Below are 12,652 nucleotides of genomic sequence, written 5' to 3'. Positions count from 1 at the left end.
GGCACCCCCCTGAGAGCTGCAGGATTCATCTGGTTGGAAAAGGCTGCGCTTCTAGGGGAGTCAGTGGGAAAGAGGATAGTTAGGGGAGAGGTGTTTCCTAACAGGCAGAGAACAGCCTGCTGTCTCATGTAGCAAGGGCAGCTGCTGTGCACCTCCTAAGTATTGTCTGCTTCTTAGGGACTTTGTGCCTGAGCAGTTTTCCTAACTGTGCCAAGCACATGACAAGTACACCTGAGGGTTTTGTGGCAATTAGTGCTATGAAGAAAAGTTTAGAGGTTCTGCTGAAAAGGAAATTGTAGAGTTGGTGTAACTGGAAAAATAAGTGAATTGTATATTCTTTGGCACTCTTAATTCCAGTATAACCCCAGCAATTTCTTTCATCACACAATTAGAGTTACTTTAGATTCTGTGACAAAATAAGTAACTTTATTTAAACTCTTTCCTGTTAAATATGAATAATTGCTCTAGTGCTTAGGAGTTCATAATCACGAAATCCCAATGACAGCCAAATGGCATCTTATGCATTTCTCTGCTGAAGTGGCTATTACATGCAAAAAAATCCAAAGGAATAAAATTATTGCCCAAGCAAAACTAACTGCCTGACTATTTTTTCCTCTGGAAGACTAAAAAGCAGGTGTTTTCCTGCTCTCTATTATAGGCTGAACAGTTTGGAACAGAATAACTGGTTTCATTAGTGGTGACAGTTCTGACCAGGAAAACTCGTTCTGGTAAATGCTCTTAGGATAATATGCTGGTGCATTAGTATCAGGAAAGCTAGCGGTGTCAACAATACAAGGAACAAATGGATTATAACCTTTCTGTGAGATAATATCTCAAGAAAGATGCAGCTGGACTATTTAAAAAAGCAGCAAAGCCAGTTTAACCCTTTTTGATTCCTTGTCTCACTTCTGCTCCCAAATCCTTCTTTCCAACTTTCCTTTTACTCTTATTACATGGACAAGCAGAACAGAAAGGTCTTCTTGAACAGATCAAAATGCAATAAGAAGGATCTCTTGTTTCTTTTCACTCTGAGTGAAATCAGGATTTTCTTTCCTGGCTCAGAAAACTTAAAAAAAAACCAACAACACTTCACATTTGCCCAAAGCGATCTTGTACTTCCTCTTCCTTGAGTCACAAAGCAGTACCATTGTTTGGGAGAATCTTGTCTTGTACTTTGAATAACATGTGTGACTTCTAACAGCAAACTGAAGTAAAATTATACAGGCCAATACCACATCTAAGTGATCAGTTGCCTTGAAAACTTCTAACTTGGAAAAATGCTTATAAAGGCTACAGTAAAAGTTAATGCTCCTGGTGTTTGGTTCTGATGGGGAAAAAAAAAAGTAAAATGTCAGCCTTGTAATAAATGCACTAAAGGGTGAATGCCACATTTAAATAAATAAAGCCTTATATCTGCAAAGAAGAACACTAAAATCCATGAGTATGTAATAAAAATGTATTAACCTGATGGGCCTCATCTGCTCTTGCTCAGAGGATTGTGAAACAGGAGTAAATTTGGAGAACTGGAGAGTGTTACACATGCGTGAAATAATAAAGATTAAGGGAAATGACACGTAGGAGCCACAAGTTATTTTCATACCAGCAACTGATAGTTTTTGCCCAGCTGTAAATGTCTGTGTATAGCAATATTTCTTTCCTTTTATGTGGTGTGCTTAGACATATGCAAGGGGACATTTTTTCAGTGTTGTTCATATCAGTGGACATATTTAGACTTTCAGTAAATCTATAACTTTTCTAAGTCATGTGCAGTCAGCTGATGATGTAGAAAATAATGTAGTACATGTTAAAAGTCTGCATATATACTTTGTGCAGAGGGATCACAATCTTGGTTCAGAAATCACTTTGTGATTAATAGCTGTAAGGTTTGTATATTTAGACTGATGTATAAGATACCGAGACAATGATGAATATCACAAGCATGTTTGAGAATGTTCTGTCTGATACTTAGTTCACTACATGTTGCCTGTCACTAGTCAATACAGAAGTCCCCAAGTATTTGTTGTACAACCTTATTGACATGCAGCAGTTTGACAGTAGATACTCAATTTCTCTGCCTGTTGACTTAAATTCTTTTACTCTTCCCACTATAAACTGCATTTACTGCAAAAACTGTGGCATAAGGATGTGGCAACAGAGATGTATTTCACCGTTTCATAGAGGAGATGATACTCAATGCCAGCATTTGGTGTGCATTGCTAGCATAAGTAGGTGTCCAGTAGGTGTCAGATGGTTGAGGTGTAGAGCTGTCCTCCAAGGAAATATCCTCAACCTGTTTCAAGGCTGGAGACTCTCTTTCAGATCTTTAGGAGCCTGCTGAAAGACTTGTGTCTTGGTTACAGCTGTAAGTTGTTTTCCTCCTTCTTGGTAGATGGTGCAGTGCTGTGTTTTTTCCTTCAGTCTGAGAACAAAGCGGATAACACACTGATGTTTTAGTTGTTGCTAAGTAATGTTTACTCCAACCAAGTACTTTTCAGTCTCTCGTGCTCTGCCAGTGAGAAGAGAAGCTGGGAAGGAATCAGAGACAGGACACCTGACCCAAACTAGCCAAAGGGGTATTTCATACCACAGGGCATCATGCCCAGTATATGAACTGGGGGGGAGGCCCAGATCGCTGTTTGGGTCGGGCTGTGTATCAGTTGATGGATGGTAAGCAACTGTATTGTGCATCACTTGTGTGTATTGGTTTTATTTTCTTTCCTTCCAGTTTTAGTTTTATATTCTCTCCCCTTGTTATTTGCCTTATTATTATTATTGGTGGCAGCAGTAGTGGTTTTGTGTTATACCTTAGTTACTGGGCTATTCTTATCTCAACCCATGGGGTTTACATTCTTTTGATTCTCCTCCAAACACCACTGGGAGTGGAGGGGAAGAAGGAGGGAAATGAGCGAGCAGCTGTGTGGTTCTGAGTTAACTGACTGGGCTTAAACACCAACACCTGCCATGCTTACTTAGCTAATGTGATAAGGATTCCATTGCAGCTTTGCCTTTCACATTGACAGTGGCCCTTGTCTTTACCCACTTCATACCTCACAGTAAAATTAATGGACTTCCAGAGTAATCTATTTCTGGAATAATGCCTGCTGCAGTTATTCTCAAACACTGTTTTTCCCTGTGAGTCACCTAGTACACTATGCGTGCGATGCCTTTCTCTCTCTTCCCTTTTCTCCTGGCTTCTCCCTATTCTCCTCCAAACAATTAAAACCTAAGCCTTTAGGGCGATAGTGTGGTAATGGCCTTTTTGAGAAAAAAGTGTTGTATGGAAAAGTTGTATGGAAAGCAAGCAAATGTGTTCACATAACACAATATATGAATACATGGTATCATTAGAGTGTTTGAAGTGTTTGTGTTTCATGAAGTGTCCAGGAATAAAGCAGTTATGTACAACAGAAGGCAGAGAAATAGTGTGGTTCATGTATTTTTAGATTTTGCATTTAAGTAACATCTTAGCTGATTTTCCCTGAGTAGAAAGCAGTTGGTTTCCTGGCCTGTGTGCTGTGTCAGGTGTTTCTGCTTTTATGTGTGAAAGAAACTTGGACACTTGAGAGATTACTCTGCTGCCTTCTCTCCCCTCCCCTGCCCTCCTAAACTTCTAACCTGAGCTTTACGGCAATTTTTGCCTTTCAACCTGTTGATATAACTTTGAAGCTCATAAGGTGAAGAAGATTTACTGTATTACAGTGTGATTTGTTGATGTGTGATTTTTCTTTCTCAGTAGGTTATTTTATTGAGATCATAAAATAAAAATCAGTTTTTCATTTCAACCTCCCACTTGTTCCCCCTTAATTTATTGAAACAATTCTGCAAGTAGTAAAAAAGATTAATTTCCAGTGGTTTTAAAGTAGGAGAGAAGTTCTAAAGATAAACTGTTTTACAATAGAAATGAAAGAAAAGTTGAGAAAATGGAAAATTGAATGCCATCACAGTGTTTTATTGAATATGTTCAACTCTGATGAAGCACAAAGGCATTGCTACATAGTTCAAGTTGGCAGGTAATAAATTTTGAGGGACAAAACAAAAGACAAAGTAAAGTAATTACTTTTTCCCTTTCTGATCTGTTGACGAGAGAAACAGACAGTGGATGTCATTAGAAGCTGGACATTATCCATTCACAGTAATTAAATCAACCAAGGTGTTTATCTGGTATCTTAGACTTGGAAATAACAGGAAGAATGCAGAAAAAAATAAATGTTTAATGGTGCTATTTTATGCCTAAATGAAGAGATTAAACTGCAGCTAGAAATGGCATCTAATTATGTGACCATCAAATAAGCAATTAACTATGCAAATATGCATTTAGTCACCTTCTTTGTGATGTAAAAGGTTCCCGTATCAGTCCTCTCTTTGATGTTTCTGCATTGACTTCTATTGGTAGGTGACATGCCAGTGATCTTGGAAGAAGAATTTGGATGGAAACAATTTGTCCCAAAGGGCTGTCATTTCACTGAGTTTGCATTATGCCTAACATAATGAGGCAGTTATTTTAACCAGAGTTGTTGTTACAACTACCATAAACATTATTTAAAAGAGAGACCTATCCTTTCAGCATGTGTATACAATCTAAACGACAGGAAATACATTGGGGAGCCAAGTGTTTTGATTTTTGGAAGTTACCTTAAAGAATTGATCTGATTACAAGGCAAAGTGTCAAAGGAAAACTCAGATGGCTAATAAAGTTGTTGTTAGAAAAATATTTCCAGTAGATTTTGAAATGAAAACATTTCTGAAAGCTTAGCCAGATGGAAAGAGCTGCATGATGCTGATGTCTGCATGAAATGAAGGAGGCAGATGGCCAGCAACTTAAAAGGTTCAACACTTTCATATATACATGGGACAAAAAGAAAGAGAATGAGAATCCAATAGACAAATAACCCTTGATGATCATAAGTCTCCAACCTATCTGAAGTGTGTGATCCATCTGAAAGCGCTTCTATTCAAACTAAAGCTTTCATGAAAGGACCCAAGGCTCACTAGACAGCAAAGATGAATAGGAAGCTCAGCTGCTGCTCATAAGACTGTGCATTTGTAGATGAAGATGACAATTTAAAACAGAATTTCAATGGAATCATACCTTAGAGACAGATGAAAGCCTACTAACTGTGGATGGCTTGACCCTAGAAAAGGAAAATAGAATAATGTATGAGGCTCCTTAGGAGCTCATGAAAATAGTGAAAAATGCCTGTGAGAAGAAGCAGCAACATCTGGATAGTCACAAACATAAACATAAGTGACATAAATGCTAAATGGATAATATCATACTAGTAAGGGTGCAAAAGTCAGAGAATGGAAAAAATGAATAAATAGCAGTAATGAGTATCAGTTACATGACTTAAATTCAAAACATGTAATATACAACGTAAAATTTTAGGTATCTAGGAACAGAGTGTATATGTGGCTTTCTATTTACTTGTGCAGAGCTGGTAATTATCAGAAGCAAGGGAATATATGTCAATGCTAAAAATTAAATTAGTAACTTAATCTAGGGCATCGAAACAGCTTAGCTTTGGTATAAGCCATAGAAATTGAGGTACATGGCACAGTCAGAAAGAAGAAAGAAAAGATAGGCAAAAGATTTTGAAAAGATCTTGAATATTTTACATAAATCCTTTATATGGATGCCACCCAAGGTCAAATTACAAAGATGAAAATGGTAGCTCACTGGATGGTAGTGAGCTAAACACAGCCAAAGAAATAAGAACAATTTTGAGGTTCTAGACAGCCACCAGGATTTTAACCAGAAACTTTGAAGGTCAAGATATAACTGTAAAGATAAATCAAAATCAGTAGATTAAATTCTAAATTGCCACGTCGCTGGCTTTCAAAGTCTTCTTTGGCTTTCTTGAAAAGACTGAGGTTGATACATAGACCATGAGGAGATTCTCACTGTGAATCTTCTGTAGCAATTGAGATTATGACATATTCTTCCAGCCTCAGAACCTAAAAAAGAGATATCGTAAGGACTGAGGAAAAAAACTCTTGTGCTAATTTGATGCTGATTTAAAGCATTCTTTCCCTCTTAGTGCATTCTAGCTTGAAGAGTTCCAAACCAAAGCCTTTTCCATTGGATTTGCCACCTGCAATGAGCTTACCTCAAGGTCTGTCACCAAATTGCATCAAGGGGCACTCACAGGCCAAGTAGTCAGTAGGAAAATTAATTCAGGTTCAAGTAGGAAAGAGGTATCACTTGTGACCCTTAAAAGCTTTTATCACTATAGGGCTGTAAGGATACAAGGAATATATGAGAGTCAGCTGTTCTCAGTATAACTTAAAGCATTGTTATTTAGACTATGATACCAGACTGAAGTGACACTCATGGGGTATCAAACCCAATGAATCCACAAGAGATGTATAGTGAAAATTAGTAGATAATGACTTCTTCAGACAAAAAGTTTATACATCTTCCTCTGGTTTCCATTTTTTTGGGGTGAGCCATTCAAATAGCTTTGTGAATCTGTTTTTTTTTCTCATATAAAAGACCCCCCCCAAAAAAACAACCAAAACCAAAAAGACCCAAAACAAATAAACAGGACATTGAGATTTCCTGGGCAGGCACATGGATATGGTTTTTTTTTTATACCCATCACTCTTAATCACTCAGAAAAAAATCATAGGCAAATGTTAAAAATTGCACACAGAAGAATAAAAAATATATTATGATGAAAAAGAAATTGTATGCTTATATCTTCTGCTTAAAGTATACCCTATTAATAATTTGACAGACTACAGAGTGAAGTATGGTCATATAAAGTGTTAGCTCCCCTTTCACAATCAAAACTCACAGACTAATTGATTTTTATGGGGAAAAAAAAGGTGGAAAAATAAAACAATTCAGACGGATCTCCATATCCCACCATCTACTAACAACATCCTCACCCAACACCACCACCCTTACAAAGTTCATATACAGACTATTCTTTATATTAAGTTTTGTAACCTACAAGATCTGTTAAAACTGCAGTATAATTTTGTGCTTCAGTGTTAATTACAGCTTCCCAATCTCTATTAAGTAATCTATCAACTTTGCCAGCATATTACTAAGATAACAATTTTTAAATTTCACATTCAATGCTTAGAAAAATTGAGACCTCATTCCCATTTACACTCATACCTCCCTGTCCTGTATTTTTTTACATAAAGAATATTTATAGTGTATGTTTTCTCTGTACCTGACTCTTCTGTGGGCTCCTCATCTTCATAGAAAGCCTCAGTGTGTTAAACTCAGCAGTTTCTTTTTTCCTCTTCAGGATTTACCTTTCAGACTGATTCACACATTTAAATTTTAAAAAGTCACAAAACCTATTATCAAGGTTATTTCCAAGGCAATTACACTGGTGCTAGAATTACACCTCTAACAAAGTGGTTAATGGCTAAATGGTAAATTCTACAATAAATTTTGTCTTGATAGTTGTTACGACTAATTCTCTTAATTCTCAAGTTGATATAGCTTTTTCATGTGAACCTCTATATCACTACTCTGTCCTTGTGTTAGTGTGTATTATTATTTGATTCACATAAATTGTTGAGCCTCATCAGAGAAATGCTGGTGCTTTGTTCCCTGCTCTTTTTAATGTCCAATAAGACATCTTTCTGGTTTTGTCTGTTGAAGAATTATTATTTCTAAACATTCACATCAAATTCTTCAAAAATCAGTGTTTCCAGATTACCCTGTCAGAACTGTGTTTTTTCTCTCCTTCTTTGGATCTTTCATCTGTGGACATAGAAGCATAGAAATTTGGAGAGTCTGTGATATGTACCCCAAGCTGTCTGTTCTAAGTGAAGCAAGCTCTATTTGAAATTGTGGAGTTGATAATGACTGGTACAGAAGTTTCAAGACTGAGCTAATAAAAAAGGCACACAACTTCTGTTAGTTGAGTTTGAAAAAAATATTTATTTATAAATAAATAAATAAATAAAGGGAGCTTACTGCATATCATGACCATGGAAAGATTACTGGTGTATTATATTTAGCTTGCTTTGAGGTGACTATTATCCCGATTTTGACTGTCTCATTTCAAAGATCCTATTTCTTCACATCGAATTCATGGGATTTCCATCAGCCAGAAGAGTCAGAAACATTGATATCCTACAAATTGCATTTCTATGCATGAAATTAATGTTTCTCCAGTTTAGAGACAAGGATATTGTGTGGGGCAGTGTCAAAAGCTTTGCACAAGACCAGGTGGATGATGTCAGTTGTTCCGTTATCCAGCAGTGCTGTCAGCCCATTATGCAAAGCCAACATTTTTGTCAGACCTTTGTTAAATTTGTCATGAAAGAATTCAAAATATGGACTTTATCCTCCTCACCTTTCCTCTAGTTTGCTCTCCATTTTATAGTAAGTGTTATGTGGCTGTTATCAATGTAAGAATTTGAGTTGCAAGACCCAGAAGGCTGTAGCTACCTCTACTGCTGTGTATTACTCTCTTATGAGATAAATAGTTGTGTTCTAAGGTGGTTGATTTGGAATGCAGCATGGGACATAGACTTCCTTGTACAGGTCTCTGATCTTTGTGGTCCTTTATTCTCTACTTCTGGGAGTACACTAAGCTGATTCTAATTTGTTTTTTTGTTTTATACCTATACAACACAAGTTACTAGTGTTCTCCCTTGTTGTACTTTACAAATTATTCTGAACAGAATTTGTTCTTTGTTCAGTTTGAGCCCTGCAAATCTTTCTTATTCTTTAATACCACTGGACTGTAGTCAATATAGACCTTAGTATTTTGTTTCAGCTTTTTCCACCGTGTTTTGTGTGAATGTGCAACCTAAATGGCACTTTAGAGAAAAGATGGCTATCATAGGTATTCGTACACAAACGCAGATTTTTTTTTTTTACTTCCATCTGTTAGAGCTAATGCTTGAAGAATGAAGTAACTGATTATTTTTGTATTAGGTTGTTTTGTTTCCCAGAGCAACAAGCTGGCTAATCTGTGCTTTATTCTGACTGTGTTGAGAAATTCCACTTCTTACAATGCCATTCCTCAAATTATCCTTCAGATGTTTTTGTCCTGTTGCCATTTTCAAAAAATTGCATCCTCTTGAAAGAAAGAGAACATGGGCTTAATTTTAACCCAATAACTTTTTAAAGTACTTTTTCCCTGGTACTACTACAAATTGTATTTTTACTAACTTTAGAATTATATTTAGTTCATTAACTTGTTTAAGAGATTAGATCAGCACTGCAAGTTTGATTGTTTTGTTGATTTCTTTTCTGTGGTAATGTAATTGACAGGAGCTGATAAGCCTGTAAACTCAAAATAAATACTGAGTGTATTTCCAAACTAATAGCCCATTTATCTCCATCTGCAGTGTTGTCTGTTGTGCCCATGAAGAATTACTTTGAGCTAGTGGTGCTCTTACTCCTGATACAAACCCTGTCCTGATACCTAAGTAATTTTACAGAATAATTGAGCAATTGTTGCTCTTGCATATTTTTCAAAATATGAATTTCCAAACCCATCATACTTTTTACTGTCTTCTTTACCAATGTTTTAGGCTCTGATTTTCAGAGAATGACATTGTGCCTGTCCTAATTGCATGGCACTATATTGTCTGCCTCCACTGTTTTTTTTACATGGATATTCTTTCATAGGAAAATATTTATTACTTCATCACCTATAGCCCTCCTCTAAATTTTCTTGTCCTGGATCCTGATACAGCATCAGAATAGTAAATATGATAATATTTATAAAAAGAAATAGAATAGTAAAGATGAGCTTGTTTTCTGTAGTTTATAATCTCTTTATTATTGTCATAAGCCATTATGAAAATAAATTAAGAAAATAAATATCCAGGTCTACTTAAGGTAGAAAAATCCTCAAATTATTTTACAGAAATTAAGTATATAATTCTAAGAGAGTGCTTGAAAGCTATATTCTGCCTTGCTTACTCTCATTCTTTGTTGATAAAACAGAAACTGGTGTTTACATTAATTCTAGTTACTATCTATGTTTTCAAGGAGCTTGAGCCCAATGGTTAGAGATCTTATTGAGCCTCCCTCATGTTGCAAACTTGAGATTCCACAAGTACACACACTTGCTGTTAATGAAAGCATGGTTCTTCCCTCCTGTTAGTGAGCACCCCAGTGCAGCAGCTTTCTCTCCAGATGCCTGCTTGTGTGCCTGATTGGGAATGGATTTCCGTCTCTTTTTACTATATTTCTTAAGCTACAGTAAGTGTGCCACAGATATCTTTGTCACTGGGAGCTTTGACCAGAATTTGTCAATCACTTTTTTTGTATTTGAACTGTTTTACTGGGTTGTCCTTAATGCTGACAATATAAATTAAACTTAAAAAGAGAGAAAGAAAAAGCACATACTTATCATAAGAAACTAAGCAAATTACAGTGATCAATAGTTCAGGATTTGAGAGTAAGCTAAGAGAAGTCTGCAATTGTCTCTTCACTAAGGAAAATAGAGATTAAGCTGTTGGATATTTGCATCTTAATAGATAAAAATCTCTTGCCTCTTACAGTGCTGACGCTTTTAGGCGCATCACTCTTGAAGATTAATTACAATGTAAGTATTTTAAAACACAGTAATGACTGTATTCTCACATATTGACTTCCTGAAGGCAGCTCCTGGAAAATCAGAGTAATTCTAGTTTATGAAAAGACCTTCCTGGTGTTTATGGTATTGCACAGTTGCAAAAGAAGGTTATCACTGTGCTTCAAACATTTGTTGCGGTAAGTGCAGAAATTAAATCATCTTGACTGCAGAAACACAATTTTATATCTATAAATTATTGGAGCATAAATTACCTTCCTTCAAAACATACTTTTAGTCTGGAATTCTCTTACAAGGAATTTTTATGATCACATTAGTTTTCCCCTTTGCAGCAGAAATTTAAATAATTTATCTTTTGATTACTAATTCATGGTGAAGTAATTTGGGAATGTTTACATTCTATAAAGCTCATCCATTAAATTATTTATCATGTGATATCATTTCAATTGGCATTTTTTTAATTTTTCATGCCTTACATACAGTGCCCCACAGTTTAGATTACTATATTGAGATTACTTGTTTTTAAGCAGAAAGATAGAATTAATATTTTCAAACAATATAACCTAACTGCTTCTATCTCCCTATGTAGCTTTCTTGATAGTATGACTGTGACCTTGCACTACATTTGCCACTGCAAATTGCTAACAGTATGGAAACAGAATCAGACATATAATACTTCTGACAAGAGGGCTATTTAATCTTGTTTGCAGCACCAGAACTTGATGTGAAGTGCTTAGAGAATCATCTCACAGGTGAGACACAATTTAATGGCACATCACCCAGAACAAGAAGGAAGCTTGTTTCTTGCAGTTGCATATGAGGTTAAGTAAACATATGCAGACTATTGTGGATGGGGTGAGATGCTGACCAGGGTGTGGCTAATTCATGAACTCTCACTTGTGCAATAGTAGCAGGGCTGTGTAGCTTTTTGTTGGGTAAGATTTAAGCATTTACCCCAGATCCTTTGGGTATGTGCGGTGTGATTTATCAGCAGCAGCAAGCTTTTTGATCCCTTACTTATGTATTGTACTGAGCAACACAGAACCCCTTTATGTGGGCTTTTATTGGAATATGATTCTTTCAAAAAAGTTATTTCACTAATGCAAACTTATGTGAGAAGGAGAGCTTATGTGATGAGGTTCAGCATTAATATATGTGGCAGAACTTGACCTGCGTTGATGTTTAGCTTGGGCAATGCATTTCTGTTTTGCTTTCCTTGATTGAACTCTGTCTTCGATTTTGAAAGTTATTTAAAATAATATATTGAATTTGAAGTTGGGTTAAGTAATATCCATAGGATTGCTTTCCCAAGATCGTACTGCAATACATAGCATTATTACTTATTGACAAATAGTAGTATTAGTAATAATGCTTAATAATAATGTTATAGCTAATTGGTGAATAATAGTAGGCAAATTAAATAAGCAGTGGTGACCACGTGTTGCAGATAATTTCTGCTTATTGCTTGAATCTGAGATTTGGAAGAACTACGAAGTTTGAGAGGTGGAATTTAAGGAGGTGTTTACTTATGTTTTCCCCTTCAAGTCCCAAATCAGAAATGTGATATTTAAACTCAGCCTGCTGTAGCGTAGTGAAACTCTGAAGGTTCATTTGTACTTATATATAACCTTTACTGAGAGAGGAAGATAGACCTTAAGAAACTGATCCAGTGGGTCGATTTTGAGCTAAATAAAAAGTTTCTTTATTTGAGTGAAAAGTTGTCAGGGAATTTATTCTCTTGCCATCTACAGGCTGCATTTGTGGATGTGCTAATGTCTTTATTATTAATTTAACATGGTCCTTTCTCTGTGTTCATTCAAATAGGTAGCAAATTTGCCCAATAGTTCATTGATTTGTTCATTTAAGGCAAACTTTTGGTTTCTGTCAATTATTTAATGAATCGCCTTTTATTTTTCTTTTGACTCATTAGTAGCTCATCACCTTGGGCTACTGATACCCACCTCCTCCCCTGCTTTCAGGGAAACTAAACGGTATTAGGACCGTATATTAACTCATGCTTGTGTTTTCGCTTATTCTGTGTACAATTTGGAAGAGTGATGTATTTGTGTAGATACAGCACAAACATAAAATATTCAAAGTCACAGTAGTTTATGCTTTTATGTCTGTAA

The sequence above is a fragment of the Pezoporus occidentalis genome, unplaced genomic scaffold, assembly GCF_034315485.1.
Source record: "Pezoporus occidentalis ecotype Australia unplaced genomic scaffold, CSIRO_AGI_Poc_V1 ctg15, whole genome shotgun sequence".
Classification (NCBI taxonomy): Eukaryota; Metazoa; Chordata; class Aves; order Psittaciformes; family Psittacidae; genus Pezoporus; species Pezoporus occidentalis.
The sequence above is the reverse complement of the archived record's forward strand: the minus strand, read 5'-3'. Positions refer to the sequence as shown.